Genomic DNA, 14,913 nt, shown 5'->3' with positions numbered 1-14,913 from the left:
ACAAACACATATATATACACACACACAAACACATATATACACACACACACACACAAACACAGATATACACACACACAAACACATATATACACACACACAAACACATATATACACACACACAAACACATATAGATACACACACAAACACATATATACACACACACAAACACATATATACACACCCACAAACACATATATACACACACACAAACACATATAAACACACACACAAACACATATATACACAAACACAAACACATATATACACACACACAAACACATATATACACACACACAAACACATATATACACACACACAAACACATATATACACACACACAAACACATATATACACACACACAAACACATATATACACACACACAAACACATATATATATATACACACACACACACACACACACACACTCGTGTATATACAGACTTGGCATTTAATATGGAATTTTTTTTTGTGGGGGTGAACTTACTTTTCAAGATGACAGACCAAAAGTTCATTGGAATTATGTTGAAATTATTCTAGATTTTGTTAATGTCACCTTCAAAAGAAACAAAAACCACATTTGACATTTCGAAGCAAATAAATTGATCCTTGAAAGTGATGTAAACTGATATCGAACTCAATTCACGGACAGTACTGTGTTAAACTTCTATACGTTTTCCAGAAGTATCTCTTTATTTTGCACATTAGCCAAAAAATTTTTTAACAAAAACAAAAGTTAAATTACAACTGGGATTACGGACAGTAAAATGACAGTTCAGTACTTCGTGTAACCCCCACGAGCATTCAGGAGAGCACGTACACGTTGAGGCATGCTGCTCACGAGATTTGCCAAGGTTTGGACAGGAATCGCTTGCCATGCAGTGACAATAGCCTGCTGCAATTCATGCACAGAGGTGGGCTGCTGGTCCAAGTTGTCGATTTGACGCGTTAATTCTGCCCACAAATTCTCTATCGGATTCATATCCGGGGACATGGCAGGCCACTCCATATGCTCTACAGCACGGTCAGCACGAAAGTGTTGGATCATGTGAGCACGATGAGGCCGTGCATTGTCATATTGGAAGACAAAGTTTCCTCGAAAGGCTGCACGAGCAAATGGAAGCAATGTTTCTTCCAGAATGGCCCTGTAATTGAACTGGTTCAGGTTTCCATTCAGAACAACCAGGTCAGTTTTGCCCCCTGCATGAAAAGCAGCCCAAACGGTCACCCCACCACCTCCAGCTTGGACTCTTGGCACTATACAATCTTCATTGTAGGCTTCATGCACTTGTCTGCGCACTCGGACGTGGCCATCTTGACGATAGACCAGAAATCTAGACTCGTCACTGAAGATCACGTGATTCCAGTGTCCTGGCTGCCATTGACGGTGCTCTCTGGCCTACTGCAATCGGCGCTGGCGGTGTTGTCTGGTCAGGCGTGGCTTTCTCAGGGGACGCTTGGCCTGATAGCCTGCTTGAACCAGTTGTTGGTTGACTAGCCTTCTGGATACAGGCACATTTGTCAGTTTCTGCCACTCAGCCCTGAGCCAATTAGCTGACTTGGTTCGGCCATTGCGGACTAACCGGTGCAGCTGGCGATCATCCCTCCTTGTGGTTCTGTGGGGACGTCCTGGCCTCGGTATTGGAGTAGACACACCTCTGAGCATTTCGTTTCAGGATCTTTGACACCTGACCTTGAGTGATGCCATACTGCCGAACAATAGCACGCTGTTTCAAGCCGGAATTTCGTAAAGCCACCACTCCATGACAAACAGCATTGTCGAGTTGATGGACCATCTCCAGAGGAAGCGGCAATAACTTTTGTAGATGTGCAGCAGTTGTTTTCCACTAATACAGAACGCAACAACCCTTATATACCCGACTGTGAAGCCAATCGTCAAATGTACCTGTCCATACATTTTGTCACGCCACCTGTGATATAACCCGGTTATTGACTTCTTGCTGTGACAGACAATCAGTGGCATGATTATTTTAACAAAGAAATCACCGAAGCGTAAAAGAAACTCATCAGATTGATATACTGAGTTCAGAAAGTAAACCCAAGTCAAGAAAAAAAAAATTAAATTCCATATTAAATGCCAAGTCTGTGTATATATATATATATATATATATATATATATATATATATATATTATACACGCACACAAGCACATATATATAAACACACACACACACTCAAATACACACGCGCACACACAAACAATATATATATGCACACACGCACACACACACACTCTCTAGGAATCTTTGTAAATCTGTCTCTCAATGCCTTTATGAAGGTCCACCATTTATGTCAGATTATTACAACACTTTGGACTGGAATTTGCAAAATCTGCGCAGAATCAGAGGAGAGTTTCATCAATATTAGATGACGGTCATATTTTTACACTTTTTGATTTTTACAGGGTCTATGGTCGAAGACCCATGGAGGAGCTGCAACACAAGTCTCCCAAACATGTGCAGACAAATACATCAGACAACACCGGACTTCAGACAACATCAGACAACGTCAGACTTACACAGCTTAGGAGATTGGGGAAGTCACGTAAACTCCCGGATCACTCTGGGTACCTGCGACGGTACCTTTATGGCATTGGCCGGAGTTCGAATCACCAACCTCCCAGACTCGGAGCAGACAATACAATCTACCTGTCGTGATTTCTACCTACCTGCTTTATATGCACCAATACCGAGTCCTTTGGCAAGACGTCCCAACATGGCAAACCAAGATGATACTTGTACCATTGAAAGCCGTTCAGCGAACACTACAATTGTGTTGCAACATTCGCCGAGCATTTTCAGCCTGATCCACATTTTGTTTGAAGAACAGATTTCCCGGAGGATTCCAAGGCGAGAGCAGGACTGGTCATGGCCCTATTTTGTCACGACGTCCCAATAATTCTGTCCTTTCATGGGTTATTATCCAGAGTCTGGAGTGAAGTCATTTATTAATGTCAGGGTTTGAGCCGTGAGGCTGCGAGCCCCATTGCCTTGGGAATACTGAACTAACCCCTTTTTGTTACGCCGCAGCGATCCTGGATCGGATCGTTGGAGAAGGCCCGTTTAGAGCGGATGCCGAACAGCAGGAAGGAGTTTCGAGTTGATGTAAACGTTTCTGCTCTTTGATCCGTTTAATACATGGCAATAAACCTATTAACAGGATGCACGTTCTGGATATGGCGAAGGTGGTGCCATTGTCATGACGTCAGGTTTCCCTGACAATTGCCTCATTCTCGAGGTCTGAGTGATCAGTGGATTGGGGAAGTGTTCCATTTAGGTGGAACACAAGGAAGATGAGGATTATATTAGAGTTCCAATTGTTGAAGAAGCATGAGGAAACCGAAGCCTCGTCTCAACAAGCCTGTTGTCATCATGCTCGTTCTGTGCTGCAACATCCTCCTCATCTTTGCACGGAAGGAGTGTGGTTGAGCCATGATACATTGGCATGGGACACCTTGCGGGTTCAACTCACCTTGAAACACTCTTGGATGACGTTAATCCTCATGCGTTCATATTGACTTGAGAATGACGTCACACGCCTATGGAGGAAAGCTGTTGATATGCAGATGGTTTCTTGACATTTGACTCGGTTTTGCTTTCTGCGTAGTGTGCAGATGGACACTGAGCACCTTGGTGTTATCCCAACACAAAAAAACTAGATGGTATTCATGGAATACTGACCCTGCACAGTCAACTTGGTGCGAGCCAACTATTCTGTTTTTTAACGTTTTTTATTTCTTTGATCCAATATGGCTGCCAGACCACGTGAGCGATGACATCATAAATGTATATTCTCTATTATAATTGTTGCATAGATCACGCTCAATACATTTCAAACTGATCAGACCAAGCGTTGTCCCTGTCGAAGTATGACGTCATAATCTGTGGTACCAATGACATCATCGTTAACAACACCTATTCCCCATATGGAGTTATTTACAATGAGCCATGTTTCAATTTTTTCCATATAGCGGTTTCGGAGATAGAGGTGCAACGTTTTTCGGTTTTTCCAAGATGGTGCCTGCACCACCTGACCTACGACGTCATAATTATCACTTTAAAAATTCTACAGGAGGAGGCGCTCATTCTGAAAATTTCGTGTCAATCAGACTAACAGGTGCAGAGGAATTTTTTTTCATACTGATCAGATCAAGCGTTGTACTTGTCGAAATATGACGTCATAATAAAGGCACGAATGACATCATCATCAACATATCTTATTCTACATGGGGAGTACTTGACAATGAGCCGTTTCATTTTTTTCCATTGAGCGGTTTGGGAGATATGGAGGTGCAATGCTTTTCCAAGATGGCGCCTGTACCACGTGACCTATGACGTCATAGTTATTAATAAAAAAAATTCTACAGTCAGAGGCGCTCCTATGGTAAAACTTTCGTGCCAATCGGACCAACGGTTGCTGAGAAAATGAGTTTTTAAAATGCAGACACATATGCACTTACGCCACACGTACGCAAACGAATGCAACTGAATGCTTAACCCTGCTTTTCACTCCGCGGTTGTATGCAAATGTATTCATTTTCATTGCATGTATAATTTTATTCCCTCGTTTTTATAATACCGTCCCAAGTCTTTGGGAAATAATTAGGGCAATCTGGAGCACTAAACCTACAGACTATGGAGTACTGAGTCCCAAACTTCTCCAAGGACTACTAGATGGTATTCATCGAATACTTACCTTGCGCAGTCAACTTGGTGCGAGCCAACTCTTCTGTTTTTGAACGTTTTTTAAATTTGATCCAATATGGCCGCCAGACCACGTGAGCAATTCCATCATAAATTTCTATTCTTCAATATAATTGTTGCATAGATTACGCTCAATAAATTTCAAACTGATCAGGCCAAACGTTGTCCCTGTCGAATTATGACGTCATAATTACAGCACCAATGACATCAGTAACATATCTTATTCCCCAAGGGGAGTACCTGACAATGAGCAATGTTAAAATTTTTGTTGAGGTGCAACTTTCTGCGGAGATGCAGAGGTGCAACTTTTTTCGATTTTTCCAAGATGGCGCCTGTACCACGTGACCTATGACGTCATAATTATCATTAGAACAATTCTACAGGAGCCGCTCATGTTCTTTAAAAATCGTGTTCATCAGACTAACAGCTGCAGAGGTAAAAAAAAAAAAATTCATACTCATCACATCAAGCGTTGTACTTGTCGAATTATGACGTCATAATGGAAGCACATATGACATCATCATTAACATATCTTATTCTCCATGGGGTGTATCTGTGGCTCGTATCGAGCGATAAAGCTATTGGAGCATGGAATGAAGGTATTGGAAAGGGTGTTGGAGAGGAGAATAAGGAAGAAAGTGAAGATTGACGAAATGCAGTTTGGATTTATGCCAGGAAGAGGAACGACAGACACGCTTTTTATTGTGAGGCATTTGCAGGAGAAGTACATGGAGAAGAGGAAGAAGTTGTTTCTTGGGTTTGTTGATCTGGAGAAAGCATTTGATAGGGTTCCACGTGAAGTAGTGTCATGGGCATTGAGAAAGTTAGGAGTGGAGGAATGGTTGATCAGAGTAGTGATGGCAATGTACAAAAGAGTGTGCACAGCTGTAAGGACGAAGGACAGGAACAGTGGTGAGTTTGAGGTGAAGGTGGGAGTGCATCAGGGGTCGGTACTAGGTCCACTACTATTTGTAGCTGTGATGGAGGTGCTGGCTCAGAACGTAAAGGAGGGTTTACCATGGGAGTTGTTGTATGCTGATGATCTGGTGTTGATTGCAGAAAGTATGGCTGGACTGAAGGAGAATATGAACAAGTGGAAGGAATGTATGGAGACAAAAGGTCTGAAGGTGAATATCGGAAAGACGAAGGTGATGGCAAGTGGTAAAGCATGTGGTGAGGTGGAAAGAACTGGGAAGTGGCCCTGTGCTGTGTGCAGGAAGGGTGTCGGAGTGAACTCCATTCAATGTACAATGTGTGCTGAGTGGGTTCATCAAAAATGTAGTGGTCTGAGAGGGTCATTAACCAGTGTGGCAGCTCCATTCAAATGTAAGGTGTGCACAGAGGGAGCTGCAGATGGAGGAAATGTTGAGTTGGATCTTGGAGACTGTGTGAAGCTGGACGATGTGAAAACATTTTGTTACCTCGGAGACATGCTGAATGGAGAAGGTGGATCAGACTCGGCAACGGGGTTGCTCGAGTGAGATGTGCATGGAAGAAGTTTCGGGAACTGAGTGGCGTGCTGACGAGGAGGGGAGTGTCATTGAAGCTGAATGGAAAGGTGTATGCTGCATGTGTGAGAAGTGTTACGATTTATGGGAGTGAGACATGGGTAATGAACGTAGAGCAGCAACGAAGGCTGGAAAGGGTGGAAATGCGAATGGTTCGGTGGATGTGTGGAGTATCGTTGAGAGAGAGGAAGACAAATGATGAATTGCGAAAGATGATGGGAATAGAGCCTGTGATTGATGCTGTGAAAAGAAACAGGTTGAGATGGTTTGGTCATGTGTTGAGGAAGGATGAAAGTGACTGGTTGAAAAGAGTGATGGAAATGAATGTAGAAGGAAGTAGAGGACGGGGAAGACCGAGAAAGACTTGGCTAAAGATGGTCGAAGAAGAAATGCGGGCAAGGGGGTTAACAAGGGGAGATGCAGAAAATAGGGCAAAATGGAGAAGATTGTCATGGGGACCGCAAGGCTAACCCCCGCTCTTGCAGGGAAAATGGCCTTAAAATGCCTGTTGTTGTTTTGTTATTCTCCATGGGGTGTACTTGACAATGAGCCATGTTTCAATTTTTTCCATTGAGTGGTTTGGGAGATAGAGGTATAACGTTTTTCCAAGATGGCGTCCATACCACGTGACCTATGACGTCATAATTACCAGCAAAAATAATGTACAGGCAGAGGCGCTCCTACGGTAAAATTTCATGTCAATCGAACCAACGCTTACCGAGAAAAATTTTTTTCCAAACGCAGACACGGCACACTACGGCACACGTACACGCAACGATTGCTTAACCTCGCTTTTCGCTTCGCGAGTGCAGGGTAATAATACGAGGTGCAATGACGCAATACGATCTCAATGAGGCCTCAGTTTTTAAAACTATCAAGTTGCTTAAAGATTGCTGCTTGTTTTTATGCTTGTTACCCTGTGCACACAAAGCAAAAAGTGGGGTTAAGCAATTGGTTCACTTTGTCTGTCTGTCTGTTTGTCTTTCTGTCCACAAACATTCGTTTATGATCCAGGAACAACTTAATTTCAATTAAATGTTATATTTTAAACACAAATCGGAAAACAAACCTGCAGTTTATCTACTTTGGCTCTGAATTTGTCCCGATCACGCATGTGCAGAGAAGAGCGATATTTTTTATACTCTGTCTGCCTGGACGTCAAATAAAACTGAAAATAATTCCAAACAGGAAACGTCGTTTTTAAGGACGTCATGAAGGACAAACACCAGGCACAAATAACTAATTTAAAGTGTTAAATAAGGTGGTGTAAAAAACTGCATCAATGGCGGTAAACTTCCACAATTTTTCTCCAACCTTTAAAAACTTTATTTTATTTCCATTCAATAATATTGTCGCGTCACCCGGTAATTAAGTTCACCAGTGATGGATGGCCGAACCAGATTCAACTCCGAGGCAAGACCCATAAATGGCGGTTATTTTTGGCGCGTGTGGGAATTAAGGGATGCGAGATGTTAACTGAACGAACACAAGCGTTTATTCCCAAAACCACAAGCAAATAATCACGACAGTAAAATGCATACAAATGATTTAATAACAAAATAAATCGCAGACGGAAATAAAGGTTCAGGTAAAAACCAATTCCTACGGTGAAACGTCTCCACGAACTGTCTAATGTCTAAACTCTGAACCATACACGCTGGGGGAAAATAAAATGGAAATAAAATCCCTTTTCGTGCCGGCACTTATCTGTGTCCAAAATGGTCTTTATGAGGCCAACGGCGGTTGAGCTTGAGCCGCCCACTCGGGACGCTCAAAATGGCGGTGCCGCTGTGCGTCGAAGGCGCCTAGAGCCGTGGGGCGAGCACTGAAGATGGCCCTCTTTCAGGCTCCTCGAGGTTTTCCTCCACTCCCCCCTCCCCCGTTCCTGTGACGAACAGCGCGGCCTTCAGCCCACCATGAGCCCAGCAGTCGCAGCTCCTTCGTAATTGTCACACCAGCTCTCCTACAAAGTGCACAAAATAAATCAGCACACCAAACGCACAAAAATGGCGAGCTTCTTGTCCAAGCCACGGCAAAAAGCGCACTCCTCTTCTTTTCACCGCCAGAGCCAATTGCGTGGATTCCCTCCCAGTTCACCCAGCCCATGTCCTACGGGCCAATCACGTACCTCGGGGTGTGGCTTACCGGCCTGCCTCTCAGTGTCCCAGATTCCGCGCCGCTTCTGGGCGGGGCCTTTTGCCTTATTAGGTCCATGAGGGTGGGGCTTAGTCCGACTGGCTTGTTCTTGGCTTTGGTCAGTGGTTGTTATTGTTTAAGGAGGCATTATATAGCTGGCCGTGGCAGCAAAAACGTTCGGGGAAAATTACAGAGGGAAGGCACACACTGGGGAAAACTAGCCTTAAACCCTATAGCTAATTCGCACGGCACCATCTCTCACATGATGTACAATTAAACAACCTTAAGCTACAGTCTCCCTACTAAAAACATCGAAATGCTCCTACACGTCATGCCATCCATGCTACTTCCTATACAGTTCTACCTCGCCTTAGGTATTCTAACTACTGCCCACCCTCCCCTCTCCCCCCCCCCCCCCCCCCCATAAACGTAACAATATACTTGAACACTGTAGAACACAAATTGTCTTTTTGGCACTTTCAAAACCATTCTGTTTAGTAATACTTAGACAAAGTGTTACGGCATTTGATGTCTTCTCAACCAATCAAATTTGCCGCTCACAGACCTCGCCAATGTCCTTGTTTCTTAAATCCGTGTGGGGCAAGGTGTTCTCTGAACTCGAGTTACCCTCGCCAGAGGAGATGGTATTGCATTTGGGTACGGTTGTTTATTAGACCTTTAAAAACCCCAAGACCCTTCAGGGCCCTTTAGAATGCTAAATTCCTTTAGAGTAGACCCTTTACAGCCCTGAGACACATTAAGACCACAAAGACCCTAAAGACCACGAAGACCCAAAAGACACTGAAGACCCTTAAAGATCCAAACGACCCAGAGGACCCAAAATAATCAGAGGACCAAAAAGACCCCGAGGACCCAAATTCCCCAAGACCCCAAGGACTCAAAAGACCCAAAGGACAAAATCAGACAAACACGTCCTGGCGAGGATCTGCAATCTCTGATTGCTCTTTCTTGTTTCTTATTTGATGTTTTTTTTTCTTGTTTAATACCTTATGAAGGAGAGTTGGTACCTGTCGTTTCACCTAATACATTATACCTCTGTGTATAACCTAATCGCCTAATGCATCAAACAACTCAGTCCTAACTGTAAAATCGAGTCATGGTCCTTGCACACAAGTTGTTTACTTGTAGTGCTCATGTGTTTTCGATCGAAAGTGACCTACAGGGAAAGTATCCGTGCGAGGTATTGACAAGCGAAACCACTTGTGGCTAATTGGCATAGGTAGAACAAAGCGAAAGAACGTCGAGCGAGCCATAACTTGATGCAATTAGATGCCGATCAAAGGCTTTTCCAACCAAGGGAGTTGATTATTCCGTAAAAGATGGGAGATGGAATACAGAGAAATCCAGGTTAACAAGTTGATTAATGTTAACGAGAGTCGAGTGCAATTGATTAATTAATAGGTGTACACGAAACTAGGGTACAGACAGAGAGACAGACACAGAGGAGGACAAACAAAGCAAGAAATGTTGAGGAGTTGTGTGGACAAGTGTTTTTGACTAGAGCACGGTTATTGAGGCAGCCTCACCATGAGCCTCACTTGTGAGCTGTCATGATTAATGTGACACTCCCAAGCAGCCAATTGTTGGGAAATGAGCCTCGCCAAAGTCATTTCACACTTGAGTGGGAATTCGGAGCACAAACTAAATTATTCATCAAATCAAATCCCTGCCACGTTCCATCTTCGAGGTCACTTGTCCTGAGCACGTGTTCATGGTTTGGATGCTCTACGGCAGGTGAACATCACCACGAGCTCATTTAAACACACATAACACGTTCAGCCATGTCAGGATCACACTGCCCAGGCCAACTGGGAATCTGCCTCCTCCCAGCTCCCTCTCTCTATCCTTGCAGAGCACCGTCCCCATCCTGACCCCAGGCAAACACACAATGGTCACCACGTTGTGTTCCACCTCTTTCCCTCTCCTTTGCTCATAATTTTAACCAAACTTCCATCATCTTCTCATACTTCACCTCATTCCATTGAATTTAACAGAATTTCCCTGTTGGAATTTTCCACAAAATAATAAACTTCTTAATAGATGAGGCTTTGTTGCTCTTTAAAGGCCACTATTAGCCCACCTTATGGGGTCGGCTAGGCCAAGTCTTTCACGAACCGGTTGGCCAGGCCTGACACTCGCCTAGTTAGGGCAGGAATTTGACCATATGGGATCTCGCCTACTCTTTGCGAAGGACACCATATGGGATCTATAACGTCCACAAACGCATTCTGGCAGAGAAGACCCACCAGTTTATAGCTGGGTTGGGATTCGAACCCAGGCTAGACACCTTAGAGGAGAGTGTGCATACCTCTAGGCCATCCTGTCAGCCCTCAATTTTTGATCGTTGATTAAAAACTGTAAAAACATCTTTCAATGTGTTAATGCGTCCGATGTCATAAGATCCTACAATTAATTGTACCTGTGCGGAGCTTGGACCATAAAATACCTATTGGGGATTAGAGGGAAGTGGGAAGCAGGATGTAAACCGAGTAAAAGATAATGCGGAAGAAACGGAAAGAAGGAGGGAGGAGGGAAAAGTTAAGAGGGGAAAAGTGACATCGAGATTGTTCAATACTCACCATGTTCTGCTCACGAAGTAAAACGGTTTCGGTGTTTTTGCAGAACAATTTGAAGTTATCATTTTTCCTTAATCTCAAGGGCTTTACCATGTAGAGAATATCTGCCACCATTCGTGTAATACACAACACAACATGTCACGCCACAGCCTTGTAACCCTCAAAAAAAGCACATGATGAATATGGGAATCCCAACACCTCCAACGTACAATCCCATAAAGATTACAACAACAAATTAGCTTTATAATTGCTCCAATCTTTATAATTTTTGCAGGATCGTGAGCCCATACGTGAAGGAAAGGGAGCAATCCACGGACACATTTCTGCTTCCTTGTCCGTCGTGTCTATTGAACGATTTTTACATGTTTAAAAGAAAAAGTCAAACATGATAACAGGGTGAAAGACATGCACTTCGACACCCAGATGGTACTACATAGTCAACCTAGAATAGCACTTGGTAGAGTGCACACCTCCGCCAGGCTGAAGGGTTTACGTTTTGTATTCCACTGGTAGGCCGGATCTGGATTCGAACCTGAACCAAAATCGAATCACCTTGTTCTCGTCAGGGACCGGATTCATCCACCAAGTTTCGTCCGATTCACCGTTCCTACTCACAGACAGACCATTTAGAGCTTTAGATCACTTGGACCTTTTTTATTACAAATAAATAATATCACCAATATTCCAAGTTAATTTGTAAAAAAGAAATCTTTAAAAATCCTTATATTATGATTGGTGTAAATCATGACAACACAGAAACTCAAATTCAGTCAGGTCATTATCCTCAGTTTAAACAAGACCGTACTTCTATGCCGGCAGCCCAGAGCATTTTGGTCAAACGAACAAGGTACCAATATCCGAGTACAGAAACATTTATTGTGTAACCTAACATATTCAGATATGGACGTCTGCCGGGGACCCCCTGCTGCGTGGGGCCCCTGGGGCCCAAAGAGGGGGGCCAAATAATGGGCTGGATCAAACATTGGGGGTACCACATGAAACCAAGTGGAAATCAACAGGTACATCTCACAGAGCACAGAGTGACCACCGCCAGACAAATTTGCCTCTGCATAGGCCCCCCCAGACCCCCCTTAAAGGGTCCCAAAATTTGGGCTGGATTAAACATAGGAGGTACCACATGAAACCAAGTCAACATGAACAATTACACTCTACTAAGTATAAAAAACCATTGCCAGACACATTGTCTGCTGCATAAGGCCCGCCAGACACCCCCAAAAGTTGACCCCGTGGACACTATGGTATGGTATAATTGCAAGTAAGTTTAAATAAACAGGTACATCTCACAGAGTACAGAATGACCACTACCAGACAAATTTGCCTCTGCATAGAGAGTACCAGACAATCTGAGTCTGCACTTCCAAAGAGGGCGCCACAGCACGTGTAATGAAACATAGGTGGCAGCAGAGCTTTTAACGTCTGCTTTGAGAGTCAACAATGGTCAAGGTCATGTCTTGTTGTTAAAGATAGAAGGATCTTCTTCGAGATGAATGTAAGTAAATTGAGGCTTATGAGCTTACATGTAAAATAGAATAATGGCATAACAGATTAGGCCTACTGTTAAAAAGTCATGGAAATGGCATGGAACTGTTTCTTGTGACTAAATGTATCTGATCAGACAATGAAAGCAGGTCTACTATATAATATAGGCCTAGGCTAGGCTATGCTCAGCTAGGCATGTGCACTTTTGCACAATTAGGCTACCTGATCGACATAGGTTGTTTAACCAGTCTTGGACAAAATATTCCAGGAACACAACACTCTTTTATTCTGCTTGCCAGCTGCAGCCATGCCAGGTGTTCATGCATTTACCGGCTCTGACCTCACCACTGCATTCTACAGGAAGGGTAAAAAGAAGCCTCTAGAAGTTCTTGAGAAAGACATAGAAGGAACACTCATCCAGTTCTTCGGCAGACTAGCTTCTGAAGATCAACCAGACCAGAGTAGAGCAGAAGAGTTTGTCTGTTCCTTGTATGGCATGAAGGGTGCCGTGAAGGATGTCAATGAGGCCAGACACGTAAAACTGTGTCAGATGACTGGGAAAATGGATAAGGTACTAGTATACCTTTGCTATTTCTATTGTTTAAGTAGTCTTTCACCAAGAAATAATGTCATTGAGGGAAGGGGAATGAATCGTCATAACTTCAGAAAACTAAACTAGTATATTATTTCATCACTAATTTGTTCTGGGGCTATATTTTAGCATTATGGTGAAATCTTCTTTCTATGCACCCGACAGCAGATATGCCCACAAAGGGAGCTTTTTGAAGAGAGTAAATTTTCTGAAAATAGCTAAGTGTTATCCAAGTGGTGACTTGAGGAAACACTGACTTTGAAAAACGAAAGGGCATCTTGAATACAAATAGTTCAGCATGAATTGAAATTGATTGTGGATAACTAAATTTGAATCCATACATATCTTGTTTCAGGAAAACCCGATGTCAAATGTGAAGAAGGTTGACTGCGCACTTCTTCCACCTTGTGCAAAGACCGTACACAACAAATTGCAACGGGCACACTTCATTAGCATCCTTTGGGGAAATGCTGACTCGGCACATCCAGGACATGGTTTGGATCCTGTGAACTACGGATGGAAGGAAAAGAACGGGTGCTATACCCCAGACTGGTTCTTGGGACCTGCCCTGCCAGATTATCTTTTCCAGGAAGGGGAACAAGAGGAGGACAGTATAGAGGATCTCGAGAGTGACCAACAAGATATTGCTAATGTGTCTGACGATGATTCAAATTCCGAAAATGCTTGGAGTGATGACTCGGAAAGTGAAACAGAGATCTAACCCTCTCAAGAATCATAAGGCTTTTCTGATAGTGATCTACTCATTGGATGCATTAAGCATATATATTGTAAATTCTGTTGGATGTCATGTAAAATAGATTTCACGTGGTATGTTTAATCTAGCCCAAATTTTGGGACCCTTTTGGGGGGGGGGATCCGGCGGGCCTTATGTGGCAGACAATCGATAGATATATTGTACTTAATAGTAGATTGTAATGATAATTTTAACCTACTTTTGCAGCCTACCTACTTTTTAACCTACCTACTTTTGCAGCCCCCTGTATGTATATATATACATATATATATATATATACATATATACATATATATATACATATATACATATATACATATATATACATATATACATATATATATACATATATACATATATACATATATATACATATATACATATATATATATATATACATATATACATATATATATATATACATATATACATATATACATATATATATACATATATACATATATACATATATACATATATATATACATATATACATATATACATATATATATACATATATACATATATATACATATATACATATATATATATATACATATATACATATATACATATATATATACATATATACAATATACATATATACATATATATATACATATATACATATATACATATATACATATATACATATATATATACATATATACATATATATACATATATATATATATACATATATACATATATATATATATATATATATATACATATATATATATATATATATATATATATATATATACATATATATATATATATATACATATATATATATATATATATATATATATATACATATATATATATATATATATATATATATATATATATATATATATACATATATATATATATATATACATATACATATATATATATATATATATACATATACATATATATATATATATATATATACATATACATATATATATATATATATATATATATATATACATATATATACATATACATATATATATATATACATATACATATTATACATATATATATATTATACATATACATATATATATATATACATATATACATATATACATATATATATATATATATA

The sequence above is a fragment of the Myxine glutinosa genome, chromosome 10, assembly GCF_964187855.1.
Source record: "Myxine glutinosa chromosome 10, kmMyxGlut1.1, whole genome shotgun sequence".
Taxonomy (NCBI): Eukaryota; Metazoa; Chordata; class Myxini; order Myxiniformes; family Myxinidae; genus Myxine; species Myxine glutinosa.
This window is presented reverse-complemented; position numbering follows the sequence as displayed.